At 46.5% G+C, this 16,161-nt stretch overlaps 1 pseudogene; it reads right to left on the minus strand.

Annotated features, from left to right (window-relative positions):
- Positions 1-14,130: 14,130 nt before the first annotated feature.
- LOC129549828 (Golgi SNAP receptor complex member 2 pseudogene) lies at positions 14,131-15,428 on the minus strand (annotated as a pseudogene).
- Between the last annotated feature and the right edge of the window lie 733 nt (positions 15,429-16,161).

Genomic DNA, 16,161 nt, shown 5'->3' on the forward strand with positions numbered 1-16,161 from the left:
AACATGCCTGGCTGCCTCAGCTGGGAATATTCCACCTATGCATGTGTACTAAATCGCTTCAATCGTGTCTGACTCTTCACAACCCTAGGGACTGTAGCCCGCCAGGCTCCTCTGTCCGTGGGATTCTCCAGACAAGTATACTGGAGTGGGTTGCCATGCCCTCCTCCAGGGGATCTTCCCCACCCGGGATGAAATTGCATCTCTTCTGTTCTCCCGCTTTGGCAGGCAGGTTCTTTACCACTAGCACCACCTGGAAGCCCATGTGAAATACGTAGAATAGTCAAATTCACAGAGACAGAAAGGACAAGAGGGGTTACCAGGGGTTGGGGGGAGAGAGAGAGTGATTTGTTGTTTAATGAATACTGAGTTTATGTTGGGGTGATGAAAACGTTTTGCTGTAGACGATGCTGCTGGTGATACAACACTGTGAAATCACGTACTGCCAATGATTGTGTAGTTGTTGCTGTTCAGCCACTAAGTCATGTCCAACTCTTCGCGACCCCATGGACTGTAGCTCACCAGGCTCCTCTGTCCTCTGCTGCCTCCCGGAGTTTGGTCAGATGCGTGTCCGTTGAGTCAGTGATGCCGTCCAACCAGTTTGACCTCTGTCGTCCTCTTCCCCTTTTGCTTCAGTCTTCCCCAGCATCAGGGGCTTTTCCACTGCTTACCTGTCCATTGTTAAAATGATAAATGCTACGGGTATTTGACTGCAGTTATAAACACACAGAAATAGATACTTTCAGAATTCTGGAGGCTAGAAACTCAAAATGAAGGTATTGAGGGGGACAAAGAAGGGAAAAAAGTAGGTCAGAAATTTTACCTTTTTAGTGAAGTTTCTATAATCTACTTCCCTGATGGCTCAGACAGTAAAGAATCTGCTTGCAATGAGAGAGACCCAGGTTCGATCCCTGGATCAAGAAGATTCCCTGGAGAAGGGCATGGCAACCCACTCCAGTATTCTTGCCTAGAGAATTCTGTGGACAGAGGAGCCTGGTGGGCTACTGTTCCTGGGGTCGCAAAGAGTCATACACGACAGAGTGACTTACACTTTCACTTTTTTAGTATACAACCTTCTGTGATGGAGCCAACATCTTAAATCCCACTGGAAGAAAGTGGGGTATAAATACACGCATATCACTTCCTCTGAGACCTGGGGTAGATGAGATGTTCGCATCCACATGCCGCTGCTGTCTTCCCTTCAGTGACTCAGCCTCTGTGCCACTGGGTCTTCAGGGACCACAGCCCTGTGTGAACACGCCCCTCTGCTCCATCCTGCCTCTTCTTCACTGGGTCATGCCTGGGTTCAGACACTGGGGCAGGCCCTTAGGACCTCTAGGTCTTGGGTAGCTGTTCATCTTCCCAGATCTCTTTTGGGCAAGCAGTGTGAGAGTCCCCATTTGTTTCAGGCAGCGTCCCCTTGTAGCGGTAGGAACCAGGCTAGCTGTTTTAAGCAGAGATAGATCTATTAGCCAATTCACGTGCTTACAGAACTTTCAGAAGGGCTACAGAAGAGGCATCAGGTGAGGCTCCCAGGAATGACTCAGAGAACTAACCCACCAAGGGAGCTGCCTCTTTGGCATCCAGCAGAAGTCCCAGAATTCAGGAGGCTTCTTAGTCCAGGAACCTCCACCTACAGGGACAGAACACCCAATAGATAAATAAACAGGTGCACCCGAATGCCGCCTCTCTGTGCCCTTAATCCTGTTCCAAATTCAACTCTTTCCCAATCCCATCTAATCTGCACCTCTTGAATCATGTCCATAGCCCTGTTGGCAAGGCAGGCTGGCAAAGGCAGCTTTAGCCTCTGCAGCCTCTGCTGAAAAGTAAAGCCCAGCAGAAGCAGGGTGGGATGAAAGAATAAGATCACACCTGCCACACCACCTCATGGAGGTGTTGGGGGCAGTCTAGGCAGCATCTCCTGACATCCTCATCATTTCATTCATTATTTATTGCCATTTATTGTACCAAGGGGGGCTTCCTAGGTGGTGCTAGTGGTAAAGAACCTGCCTGCCAATGCAGGAGCCATGGTTATGATCCCTCAGTTGGGAAGATCCCCTGGGGGAAGGCATGGCAACCCACTCCAGTCTTCTTGCCTAGAGAGTCCCATGGACAGAGGAGCCCGATGGGCTACAGTCCATAGGTTGCAGAGTTGGACACAACTGAAGCAACTTTCATTCCAATCCCAAAGAAAGGCAATGCCAAAGAATGCTCAAACTACTGCACAATTGCACTCATCTCACACACTAGTAAAGTTATGCTCAAAATTCTCCAAGCCAGGCTTCAGCAATATGTGAACTGTGAACTTCCAGATGGTCAAGCTGGTTTTAGAAAAGGCAGAGGAACCAGAGATCAAATTGCCAACATCCTCTGGATCATCAAAAAAGCAAGAGCATTTCAGAAAAACATCCATTTCTGCTTTATTGACTATGCCAAAGACTTTGTGTGGATCACAATAAACTGTGGAACATTCTGAAAGAGATGGGAATACAAGACCACCTGACCTGCCTCTTGAGAAACCTATATGCAGGTCAGGAAGCAACAGTTAGAACTGGACATGGAACAACAGACCAACAACAGTTCCAAATAGGAAAAGGAGTACATCAAGGCTGTAGATTGTCACCCTGCTTATTTAATTTATATGCAGAGTACATCATGAGAAATGCTGGGCTGGAAGAAGCACAAGCTGGAATCAAGATTGCCGGGAGAAATATCAATAACCTCAGATATGCAGATGACACCACCCTTATGGCAGAAAGTGAAGAGGAACTAAAAAGCCTCTTAATGAAAGTGAAAGAGGAGAGTGAAAAAGCTGGCATAAAACTCAACATTCAGAAAACTAAGATCATGGCATCTGGTCCCATCACTTCATGGGAAATAGATGGGGAAACAGTAGAAACAGTGTCAGACTTTATTTTTCTGGGCTCCAAAATCACTGCAGTTGCTGATTGCAACCAGGAAACTAAAAGATGCTTACTCCTTGGGAGAAAAGTTATGACCAACCTAGACAGCATATTAAAAAGCAGAGACATTATTTTGCCAACAAATGTTCATCTAGTCAAGGCTATGGTCTTTCCAGTGGTCATGTATGGATGTGAGAGTTGGACTGTGAAGAAAGCTGATCGCCGAAGAATTGATGCTTTTGAACTGTGGCGTTGGAGAAGACTCTTGAGAGTCCCTTGGACTGCAAGGAGATCCAACCAGTCCATCCTAAAGAAGATCCGTCCTGGGTGTTCATTGGAAGGACTGATGCTAAAGCTGAAACTCCAATACTTTGGCCATCTGATACGAAGAACTGACTCATTGGAAAAGACCCTGATGCTGGGAGGGATTGGGGGCGGGAGGAGAAGGGGACGACCGAGAATGAGATGGCTGGATGGCATCACTGACTTGATGCACATGAGTTTGAGTGAACTCCGGGAGTTGGTGATGGACAGGGAGGCCTGGCGTGCTGTGACTCATGGGGTCGCAAAGATTTGGACACAACTGAGCAACTGAACTGAAGCAACTTAGAACACATGCACACACTGGACCAAGAGCTCGGTGATGAGTAAAAGGCTGGCCCTACCCTCAGAGAGCTTCCAGTCTGTGTTACGGACTGAACTGTGTCCCCACCCCCCTCCAAATTCACACTGAAGTCCTTACCTGCAAGGTGACTTTTTTGAAGACAGGTCTTTTAGGAGAGCATATTAAATAACTAGATCCCAGTAAAATGTCAAGCATATAAAATTATGCATTTTTCCCTATAAAAATTCTCCATTCTAATAGCTTGGGGTTGCTTCATGTCTGAAAATCTTCAGTGACAAGGGTTAAGGAGAACCTGCTAATCATATTTTCTGTTCTATATTGTATTAGTCCAGTTTTTCTCCGTATATTGCTTTCAGATTTTTCAGGTCCTAGGAAAATGAAGGAGAGGTCAGAGATAGGAAAGAGCTGATTGAAATTTAACCCAATTAAAATCTGGTTTTGATTATCTTTATTTTAGAATATGGGCTTCCCAGGTGGCTCAGTGGTAAAGAACCCACCTGCTGATGCAAGGCATAAGAAACATAAGTTTGATCCCTGGGTCAAAGGAAATGGCAATCTGCTCCATATCCCTGCCTGGAAAATTCCAGGGACAGAGGAGTCTGGCGGGCTACAGTCCCTGGGGCCTCAAAGAGTCGGACACGACTGGACGACTGAGCACAAAGTAAAATGATGTCATGAGAACAGAGCCCTAACCTTCCAGAGTCAGAGAGCATGATCCAGCCACCTCTTTTCCCCAGACTGAGGGGGACAACCATTCTGGTTATCAACGATGGAACGGGAAAACTATACAACAGGCTGCAGACAAGCAGACTTCCAGCATCTGGCCCTTGTTTGGGGAGGAAAAAACTGAGCAGAGACCCACCCTAACTTAAAGGAGCCCAAAGTCACAGACACACCAGACCACATGCAGCTCTAGTGCACAGGGCAATGATGCCATTCCTGGTGGACTGTTCTATAAAGCAACTCAGGCAGGGTGCTGTGGACTGAAAGATGACCTGTTCCCAAAAAGCGCAGGTTGAAGTTCTAAGTCTCCCTCCCTGTGAATGTGATCTTATATTTGGAAGTAGGGTCACATTTTGCAAGTGTAATCGAGTTAAGGCAAGGTCAAATGGGATTAGGGGCTCCTAACACAATGACTAGTCAAGGCTATGGTTTTTCTAGTAGTCATGTATGGATGTGAGAGTTGGACTATAAAGAAAGCTGAGCGCTGAAGAATTGATGCTTTTGAACTGTGGTGTTGGAGAAGACTCTTGAGAGTCCCTTGGACTGCAAGGAGATCCAACCAGTCCATCCTAAAGGAAATCCATCCTGAATGTTCATTGGAAAGACTGGTGTTGAAGCTGAAACTCCAATACTTTGGCTGCCTGATGCAAAAAACTGACTCATTTGAAAAGACCCTGATGCTGGGAAAGATTGAAGGTGGGAGAAGGAGACGACAGAGGATGAGATGGTTGGATGACATCACCGACTCAATGGACATGAGTTTGAGTGGACTCCAGGAGTTGGTGATGGACAGGGAGGCCTGACATGGTGCAGTCCATGGGGTCACAAAGAGTCAGACATGACTGAGCGACTGAACTGAACTGAACTGAACTGAATGCAATGACTGATGCCGAACTGAAGCTCCAACACTTGGGCCACCTGATGTGAAGAGTCGACTTACAGGGAAAGACCCTGATGTCAGGAAAGACCCTGATGCCGGGAAAGACTGAATGCAAAAAAAAGAAGGGGGCGGCCGAGGATGAGATGGTTAGATAGCATCACCAACTCAATGGATGTGAATCTGAACAAGCTCTGGAAGAGAGTGAAGGACGGGGAGCCTGGCACGCATGGGGTTGGACCTGACTTTGCCATTGTTGAACAGCAACAACAATGCAACGACATTTTTTTTCAGATAAAAAATGTATTTATTTAATTTACTAAAATGGAAGTATCATTGCTGTACAGTATTGTGTTGGTTCTGGCCAGACAGAGCATGAACCAGCCATAGGTGTACATACATCCCCTCCCTCTTGAACCACCCTCCCAGCTCCCAGTCCATCCCCCACCTCCAGGTTATCCCAGAGCCCCACTGTGAGCTCCCTGCCTCATACAGCAAACGCCCGCTGGCTGCTCTACACACAGGACTGTATATGTTTCCCTGCTGCTCCAAGAGGAGATGCAGAAACAGACTCTCAGAAGAGAAGGCCAGGTGAAGACGAAGGCAGAGGCTGGAGAGACACGGGCAGTCACCAGGGAGCGTCTGGAGTCACTAGTAGCTGGAAGAGGCAGGGAAGACTGTGCCCTTAGAGCTTTCAAGGCAAACACGGTCCTGTGACAGCCTGATTTCTGGCCTCCAGAATGGTGAGAAAGCACGTTGCTGATGTCATAAGCCTTAACATCAACAGCCCTTGGAAATGGATACACAGGGCAACCTGGAAAAGAGCAACAGAGGCTGACCCTGCCTGGGGTCCCTTGACAACAGGAGTTTCCCTCCACTAAAAGCCAGGCTGCCAGAATCAGCCTCCCACTCACCAGCTAAAACATTTCACTGGGGCTGCTGAACTCCGCTGCCTGAAGCAAAGCCAGGGAGTGGCTGACTCGTATTTGTACTGCCATCCTGCTTCTTAGTGTGTGGGTCTCCCCTGCCCCTGGTAACTGGGGCCCCTCTACACTTCCTCTTGGCCAGAAGTCCTGGTTCCCCTTCATCCAGCTCCAGAGTCTGGTCCAGGGGGTGCTCAGTCGTGTCTGACTCTTGGCAACCCCCTTTACTGTAGCCCACCAGGCTCCTCTGTCCGTGGGATTCTCCAGGCAAGAATACTGGAGTGGGTTGCCATTTCCTCCTCCATGGGAATCGTCCCGACCTGGGGATGGAACCTGAGTCTCCTGAGTCTTCTGCATTGCAGGCAGATTCTTTACCCACTGAGCCATTGGGAAGCCCAGCTCCAGAACGTCCCATCAGAGTCTCCATTCCTGTTCCCTCTTTGGTAGTCAAAGGGACACATCTCTTGGCACCAGAAAGGTGCCTGCTTTCAGACAACACGGGACATCTGAGTTTAACATCCCCACCCCCAACAAGCCCACAAGGGTACCTGGCCCAGAATAGGTGCTCTAGAGATGCAGGTTTGATCCCTGGGTCGGGAAGATGCCCTGGAGAAGGGCATGGCAACCCACTCCAGTACTCTTGCCTGGAGAATCCCATGGACTGAGGAGCCTGGCGGGCTATGGTCTGTGGGGTCGCAGAGAGTGGAACACGGCTGACTAACACTTTCCCTATCTGTGTAGGAGCCTCTGGGTTCCCCAGAGCTGATCCTTCTGCCAGGCTTGATCAGTGATGGAAAACGCTAGGTACCTGACCAGATGGGCAGCCCTGGAGGGCCTCTTTCTTCTTCATGTTTGCTTTCTCCCTTCCCCCGTTTCTTCTCTCTCCCAGCTCTTATAAAGGGGTGTGGGCCCTTGCCCAGTGTTAGTGGTGTCATCGCAGAATCTGACCTGTGCAAAGCATTGGGCCACGTTTTTGCAAGTCCATAATGCAGCACTAGGTGGCAGCGTTTCTGCAGCTTGCTGTCCCTTACCCAACCAGGCGCCTCTGTCCCCGGGATTCCCCAGGCGAGAAGACTGCAGTGGGTTGCCATGCCCTTCTCCAAGGGATCTTCTTGACCCAGGGATTGAACCTGGGTTTCCCGCACTGCAGGCAGATTCTTTACCGTTTGAGCCACCAGGGAAGCCCCCTTCACCTTGAAACTTGCTAGAAACGCTCCCACAGACACAGGAGATTGTTTTCAGGTATTTAAGGAGGGAGAGACACTCCTCAAAATTAGGTACTCTAAAACCAGATAATTCCTTTGACCTATGTTCTCCAATATTATCCCAGAGAAGTTCAATTTGCAACTTGTGTTTTGGCAAGTTTACTTGACATTCTTGCTTTAAATCAGGTGCTTTGTGTCCATATTATTAGGCAATTAAAAAAAAACACAGAATTTTTTTAAGATCAGTCTTACCTTTATAGAAAAGCTGATCAGAGAGGACAGAGAGTTCTCTCTTATCACTTAAAATCAACCCCACACAGCCCAGTCCCCCTATTGCTAACATCTTGCGCTGGTGAGCTACATTTGTTGCTATTGACAAGTAAATTTTGACACATTATTATTAACTAAAGTTTAATATGGCATGTAATGAAATTTTAATATGGCATGACGATTTCAACAGAAAAAGCAGACAGGACTTGGTGATTGGTCATCTGGAGTGGGGGATGGGTTAGCGGTGTGTGTGTGTGTATGTATAACACAGAGCAGGCAGCCTGTGGGATTCCTGACTTCCTCCCTGGTCACCAGGCAGATTGCATGCAGAATGCAAATTAGAGCAGAGTAGGATGATCACATTCTATGAGAAAGGGGAGGACTTAAGTTTTGGCCTTTTGAATTTGAAGTGTTTTGAAGACGAGCCTGTTTCTGACCCCTAGTGATGAACTGGGAGGAGGGGTGGGGCTGAAGGGAGCAGAACTCAGTAGTAAAGCCCAGTAAGCCCCATGATCAAAAGTCACAGGTCCTGGGTCACAGAGGCAGAGAGAAGGTCCAGGTGGAAGGAGCCTTGTCCATTGTGTTGATTTGCCCTGCTGGTTCAAGACAACTCCCGGGGCTGAGTGAAAAATGTTAGAACTTTTGTTCTGTTGGTTTCTATCTTGAAAGAAAGAGAAGGAAGGAAGGAGAGAGAGGGAGGAAAGCGCAAGGAAGAAAGGAGAGAAAAAGAAACGTGTGCTCTGTCCATCTGCCATGTGGGTTGACCGAGGCGCACGTTCTCACTGCAGGAGCCAGACTGGCGGGTGTCATGGGGTGCACCCGGCATCTGGGGGAGCCCCGAGTGGCTTGCATTGATGCCACTTCTCAGACCTTCCTTGTTCCAAAATTTTGCTGTTATTAAAGATTCCAAATTCCCATGAAGAGAATGTGCAGACTATATTATCTAGCTTTTAACTAAATGAAGCCTCATGAAAATGGACAAAGATGCCCACTGAACAAGGGCGTGAAGGTACTGCTAAGGCAGCATGCAGAGGTGGACAAGAAGGGAGAGGGCTGGCGCTTCTCTCCTCCAGGGATGAGCCACCGCCAGCCAGCTTACCAAGTCCGAACCTTGGCGGGAGTTTCAAACAAATAAATGAACAGATTTAACCTGTACATTCAAGGTCAAGGTGACACTTCACCGTGAGTGAGAATATAACCACCGCCGGGATGAGAATATTCTGAAAACAGAAGTTGGGAAAGGTTTCTATCATTAAGTGATTTTATGGCCAACAAATGAAGTGTGAATCTATAAAAGCTCTCCTATCTCACATTTTAAAACTTGGAAACACCACTTTCTAATATGTTTAAAAGCTTCTGAGGGATTCTCTGGGTTTTAAAACCCATTTGTGAAACATATAAAAACAAAGAGTTTCCTATTATTTCGCAAGAACCATTCTCTGATGGCAAAGAGAGTGGAAATATACTAACTGCACCTCAACAACAATAATAATAATAAACTTCTGCGTACTTGGGAGATGGGGCTGAAAACTGAGTATTCTGAGTTAACAAGCAGAGCACGCAATACCCACTATGATTTTCCAAAAGGATGAAGCATGTTCAGTTACATTGAAATGAAGCAGGGCCCTATGGTCCTTGACCCCCACACCATGTCTCCTGCCTGCCTTTGTCTGTGGAAAGCTTTAGTCAAAGAACAAGTTTTATCAGAGAAGTGAGAAATGCGGAAACAAAGGAAAACAGTCAAAAGAGACTAAATGATAATGGAGTCAAGGACCTTTAGTTTCTTCTCAAGGGCTGTAGATGATATTCTGTGCCATATCCTGGGAGCTGTTATAGACACCAAAATACCAGGTGGAGAAGCTACCTACATGACAACCAGACGGTACCCAGCCATGAGCTGCCACAATTCTGAGAATGGACCAGAAAGAAATGGGAACAAGTGTACCCTGGAACTGAAGATTAACTGTACCTGAAACAACCAAGCTGATGCTGGTGAGACCACTGATGACCAATTTGAAGATGAGTGTTAGAGACGACTGTGCTGCTTCTGCATGGAGCACACGCCCCCTCTGTCTATAAGAGCTCTCGCTTCCTGCTTGTCAGGAGAGGGGAGTCAGCCTTTGGACAGACATCCCCCTGCCTCAGTTGCTAGCATCTGAAATAAAGAAAAGTTTCCTTTCCACCATTCTGGCCTCTTTATGGACTTTTGAGCGGAGAGCAGCCGGACCCACACACTCCTTTTGGTAACAGATTTTGGTGCACATCTCTTAGACATTATTAAAAGTAACTGAGGGTAATAGAAGATTTTTGAAAAAACAAAATCATTTTGATTGTTGGTAAAGGCTTTGCCTTCATTTATCTTCCAAGCTAGAGGAGATGAAGATAAAAAAACACAATAGACATTTTTTTCTAAATAAAATAAATGGCAACTTTATTCAATAATGTGTTTCAAAAACAAGGAGCATAAAGCCAAATTTGCAAGTCAAACCCATTTAAACTCATCAGGGTGAAGGTATTAAGAAAAAACCCAGCAGTGAAGCCTTCTGTAAAATCAAGACTCTCCTACTTATTTGGTCTTGGAGTTTGGCTTTTCCTAAGATGATCACACCCGGAGTAAACATCTGCGGAATGAAAGTATTTCCAACTTTCTGGACAACCCACATCTCTTAAACCACAACAGGAACACCAAAACTCTTTACAAGATCCCAGAGGCTGCTGCTGGAGCTTATGTTAAGAATTCACCCCATCTCCACTAGAGGGCGCTCCTTCCCTGCTCTGGGACCCTTCCCTGTACTCAGGACTGTGGAGACAGAGCACCCAGTTAGGTCCAAGTGTGTTTCTCCCAGATCACTGAAAGCCAAGCACAGGAGGACACGAGGTCTCAGGGCCCCAGGACCTTACGACATACAGTGGCTGCTGTTCCTTACCCCACCGGTGGTGGAAACCCACAAACTGTCTCCTCCATTTTTATTACAAAGCAGGAAGAATGGCACTGAAGCTACAGACCTTACTTACATCCAGGCCAACGATCACTTGTGAATGCCAAGTGTGGAAATACACCGGTGTACACTGCAAACAGATGTCACGTCAGCCACCAGAGGGCAGAGGGTGGGGATAGTTTCTGGCTCCCCTGAGTTCAAGTCCAAACGGCTCAACTGCTCCGTGCACATCTTCCAAAGTGCACTGTCTGGCGGGATTGTCGAGTGCCCAGGCTCACAGCCCAGTCTGTGCAGTTTAAGGACCAATTTGGAGGACTAGCAAGAAGCCTGTGCTGGGTCCCTTGGACAACAGGGGTGCTGATGTGAGGGACATTTCAAACTTGGGCTCCCCAAGTCATAGGCAGGTCAGAAGATGCACCCACCCCTCTGTCTACCCACCAGGCCAGTCTTCACTCTGGTAGGGCCCTCAACCTTCTACGAAGGGATCTGAGTCCCCTTTCCTCGGAAACCCAGGACCCCTGTTTAGCCCAGACGAGCAGGAGCAATGGAGATCCAACCAAAAGTGTGAAATCAGTACCTGGAAAACTCATTTAAAAATCTGTGACAATTAAGAAACCTTTCCCCAAAAGGGACCTATGCCACAGATGTACCTGAAAAGACAATGCTGCTATCGAGACAGGTGGACGGTAAAACAGGGAGGTGGACGAGAACACACAGAAAAGAGGAAAGAGGAAAGGGAAAGGCAACAGAAGACAGTCCAAACGACAAGCAACGAAGACAGGACGTAGCTAGGGCAAGATGTTCAAAGGTGGGGTTAATACTGACCGGGTCCACAGTTCCTCTGGGAAATTCTGAGTGACATTTCTGTCTTTTTTTTTTTTTTTTGATTTTGTGTTTATTTTTTTTTTAGAAGTTTTATAGCTTTGAATTTTATTTTTTTTCCAATTTTATTTATTTTTTTCAAGTTGAACAGACTAAATTTCTTTAAACAAACTTACTTATACTCCAGAGTCCTTTAAAAACTTAATAGCATTTATACATTGAAGGTATTTGATTTTCTTGTAACTAGCACTTCAAATGCAACAAGCATTTGAAGCAACAAGCATTTGACCCAACAAGTAAAACTTTCTACAGTTCATAACTTTTATAAATAAAATAAATTAAATGTACAGTGAATAAGTTCTCTGAAATATTTCAATATTTCTGCAGGTTTAGTAACATCGTAAAATACATTTCAACTAAAATTCACAAATCTAAAAACGTGTTAGGCATTTTTAGGCGTTTTAAGATGGAAATGAAGACCAATGTTACATCGTAATATGCCAATTACAAATAGTACTTCAAATAGCAAATACTACAGTTTGTCCCAAACTTTAAAAACTATTCATGAACTCAACACTGAACTATTGACGGCTATGAGAATTGTTTCCTAGCCTTTTTGAAAATTTCAACCCATTTACGTTTAAGGTAATTATTGATAAGTACGATCCCGTAGCCATTTTCTTTATTGCTTTGGGTTCAAGTTTATACACTCTTTCTGTGTATCCTGTCTATAGAAGATCCTTTAGCATTTGTTGGAGAGCTGGTTTGGTGATGCTGAATTCCCTCAGCTTTTGCTTGTCTGTAAAGCTTTTGATTTCTCCTTCATATTTGAATGAGATCCTTGCTGGGTATAGTAATCTGGGCTGTAGGGTATTTTCTTTCATCACTTTAAGTATGTCTTGCCACTCCCTTCTGGCCTGAAGAGTTTCTGTTGGAAGATCAGCTGTTATCCTTATGGGAATCCCCTTATGTGTTATTTGCTGCTTTTCCCTTGCTGCTTTTAATATTTTTTCTTTGTGTTTGATCTTTGTTAATTTGATTAATATGTGTCTTGGAGTATTTCGCCTTGGGTTTATCCTGTTGGGGACTCTCTGGGTTTCTTGGACTTGGGTGATTATTTCTTTCCCCATTTTAGGGAAGTTTTCAACTATTATCTCCTCAAGTATTCTTTTATGGTCTTTCTTTTTGTCTTCTTCTTCTGGGACTCCTATGATTCGAATGTTGGAGCGTTTAACATTGTCCCAGAGGTCTCTAATATTGTCCTCATTTCTTTTAATTCGTTTTTCTTTTTTCCTCTCTGTTTCATTTATTTCTACTGTTTATTCCCTCCAGAGTGTTTCTGATCTCATCTATTGCATTATTCATTGTATATTGACTCTTTTTTATTTCTTCTAAGTCCTTATTAAATCTTTCTTCCATCTTCTCAATCCTTTTCTCCAGGTTATTTATCTGTAACTCCATTTTGCTTTCAAGATTTTGAATCATTTTCACCATCAAAATTTGAAATTCTTTATCAGGTAAATTCCCTGTATCTTCTTCTTTTGTTTGTGTTGGTGGGCAATTATCTTGTTCCTTTACTTGCTGGGTATTTCTCTGCCTCTTCATCTTGCTTATATTGCTTTGCTTGGGGTGGCCTTTCCCTCTGCTTGCAGTTTGTGGAGTTCTCTTTATTACGTAGTTTCTTCACTGTGTGTGGGGTTGGACGGGTGACTTGTCCGGGTTCCCTGGTTAGGGAAGCATGCGTCGGTGTTCTGGTGGGTGGAGCTGGATTTCTTCTCTCTCCTTTAGAAGACAATGGGCTGCTTTTCTGGGAGCCTGATGTCCTCTGCCAGTATTCAGAAGTTGTTTTGTGGACTTTACTCCGCGTTCAAATGTTCTTTTGATGAATTTGTGGGGGAGAAAGTGGTCTTGCCATCTTATCCCTCCGCCATCTTGTTTCTTCCTCCCCAGAACACTGGATTCTTATATTCCACTTGGTCGTGGAGTATCTCTTCCCAGCTGCTCCAGCAAGGCGCAGCCGCTGTACCTTACCTTGGACGAGGGGTATCTCCTCAAGGCCGCGCCTCCTGCTTTGAATGTAGATCAGCTCCTCTCGGCCCTCCGGTGCCCAAGCAGCCACCGCCTCCTGAACGTGGTACAGCTCCTCTCGGCCACCGCCCTAACCCTGGGCGCGGGGTAGCTCATCTCAGCCACGATTCTGCACGTGGTCGGTTGCGCCGGAGCCGGGCGTCTCCCGCGTCTGCGCCGCCGGAGCCGGGCGTCTCCCGCGACATTTCTGTCTTGCCCTACTGGGCCTATGGCTGGGAGGGCCTGTGATAGACGAAAAAATATGCTAACCAGGTCTTTCTGGTACTTTCACTGATTACTCTCTTTGAACAGACTGGCTTTACAATAAATTTCTCAACACATTGGGTATTGGTACAGCCTTAATCCAGGGTTGGCCAGAGAAGGAAAAAACATGCTGGTCCCTGAAAAGAGAGTCTGACAAGGACATACACAACAGGAGCATCCCTAGCGTGGCATCTGCCCTCACTGGCTGGACAGAATGGGGGCTTGACTGGCAGCTGCTAATATATTTCAAGAAAGGGAAAACAGTCTAGTATTAATTAGAGACGCTAAAACTCGAGATGAGACTGTAATAGACCAATCACTAACCTCTGTTCACAGCTACTTTCTAAGGGGCAAAGGCCCAGGCTTCAGTCTTAAAAGTCAACTGTTCTTTTAACTGCTGAAAACAAATCTGTGACTAGGGTCTTCAGTTTCAAGACAGACCAGGGAGTAACAGTGGCCTTACTTTAGAAAGGAGAAACACCCAGCAACTGTGATGTGGAAAACCTTACTTGCTGTCAGCAACAGCGCCCATACCTCTGCTTCCTGTAGGTGGCAGCTTCCCGGTAAGGATGACAAGTATTAGCAGCCAGCCATCTGCAGATCATCTGGGGGGTGGGGGGTGGGGTGGGGGCACAGTGGCTAATAGCAAGAGCATATGAATCCACCTACTATAGTGAGTGTAGAAAGAGAAGGCCCCTTTCCCCGTCCTGTCTGCTTCTGTTCCAGACTACCTACTAGGAGTCAGAAAGGCTGGAGGACGACAGAGCGTGGAGTCTTGTCTGCAAGCTTGAATAGCTTCCCAGGCGCGTATCAGCTACGAGGACAAAATCGCCAAGGCCACTCTCTTCCTCCCCTTTTTCTCCTCCTCCCTCACCCTGGCTTCACGTCCTTCCCCCAGTGAGAGCGAGCGTGAGCAAGAGAACTGGTACTCCCTTCATCTCCTAAGCACCGCGTGTCTTGGCAGCATGAGTTTTCCCTCCAAGATGTCACAAGAAACAGAGATCTGAAACTCCCACCAGGTCACAGGTCACAATTACTTCCGAGGGGTCTTCACAGTTAAGATGGCACACACATTTCAGAGGGCAGCCCCTGCCCCCCCCCCAACTTTCACGCACACACACTCACGCACACTCTCACGCCCTGGGACCGGCGTTCAGCCGTGGGGCCTGGCTGGCTCAGGTCAGGTACTGCACCACGAGGAACATGACCGATCATGAAGTACTTGTCCTGGAAGGCCCGCTTCTCGATGAGCCGCATCACCGTGTTGGACAGGCTGAGCATGTTAGCGATGTCAAGGATCTTCTTCTGGGTCCCCTTCAAGGTCACTCTCTGGGCCCTCAGCCCCTCCAGAAAACTGTGCCCGCCTCCAATGAGGTCATCCACGCCGTGGTGAATTTTCTGGAGGGCGGAGTTAAACTGCAGTGACTCATCCACTGGTGTGGTGGCGTCAGAGGCGCTCGCTGCGCAGGCGGGAGACAGAAGCGCCTCTCGCTGTCTCCCCTGCTGCTCCCGCGCACACCGCCGGTGCTAGGAGTTTCGAAGAGCAGTCTGCAAGTGCTGGACGTCGTACTTTAACTGGTCGACACGGAGTTTGGCATTGTCTTTTGTGGCGGGGGGCTCCTTGCTGGACAAAATCTCCAGACGCTCTAGTTGGCTGAATATCTGGTCTATGCTTGCTTGGATTTCATTTTCTACTAAGTGCAGAGCCTGCTTGTCTGCCATCTCCAGGCGTCCCATGTGAGAATGGATTTCATGGACATGCTTGTGCGTTTGCTGGTACAGCTGCTCCATGTTGCCGGCCCCGCCAGGTCCCGCTTCGGCTTCCACACAATAGGCATTTAAACCTGTGTTTATTACTCCTTTGTTCATACTTCTAAATTTTCTATTTCTGTGTATATTTTATCACATGCATAACATGTATCATGGATAGAGTTGGGGAGACAGATAATTCACAAATAAATGTTTTTTAATGTATATAACATATGCAGCTTTGTTGTTGTTTAGTTGCTATATCATGTCCGACTCTTGCGACCCCATGGACTGCAACCCGCCAGGCTCCTCTGTCCATGGGGATTCTCCAGACAAGAATACTGGAGTGGGTTGCCATGCCCTCTTCCAGAGGATCTTCCTGATCCAGGGTGTCGAACCTGCATCTCCTGCATCTCCTTGTTGGCAGGTGAATTCTTTACCACCAGCCACCTGGGAAGTCCACACACAGCTCAGTAACACGTTATTATGCACATTATCTGCATGTTTCTATATGCATAGATGAAGAAAGAACATCTATTCCTATACTGTATTTCATATAATCTATACTAGACATTGATTGTGATAACTTTATATTACATGTTACATTCTATATTAGATATAAACGTTACATCTCTCTATATTAACATGCATTATAATTGTCCATGTGTATTTACATACTGTACTTTACATTACACTACATCTGTGTGTCTGTGCACTCCTCCTACATTTTCCCAGTCCCTTCACTCTCCCACCGAGAAGACTTGCCCACCTTTTCTTAACATGCCTTAAACTCTCCA

Source organism: Moschus berezovskii, chromosome 1 (assembly GCF_049115385.1).
Source record: "Moschus berezovskii isolate FMDL1 chromosome 1, NW_MosBer_1.0, whole genome shotgun sequence".
Lineage (NCBI taxonomy): Eukaryota > Metazoa > Chordata > Mammalia > Artiodactyla > Moschidae > Moschus > Moschus berezovskii.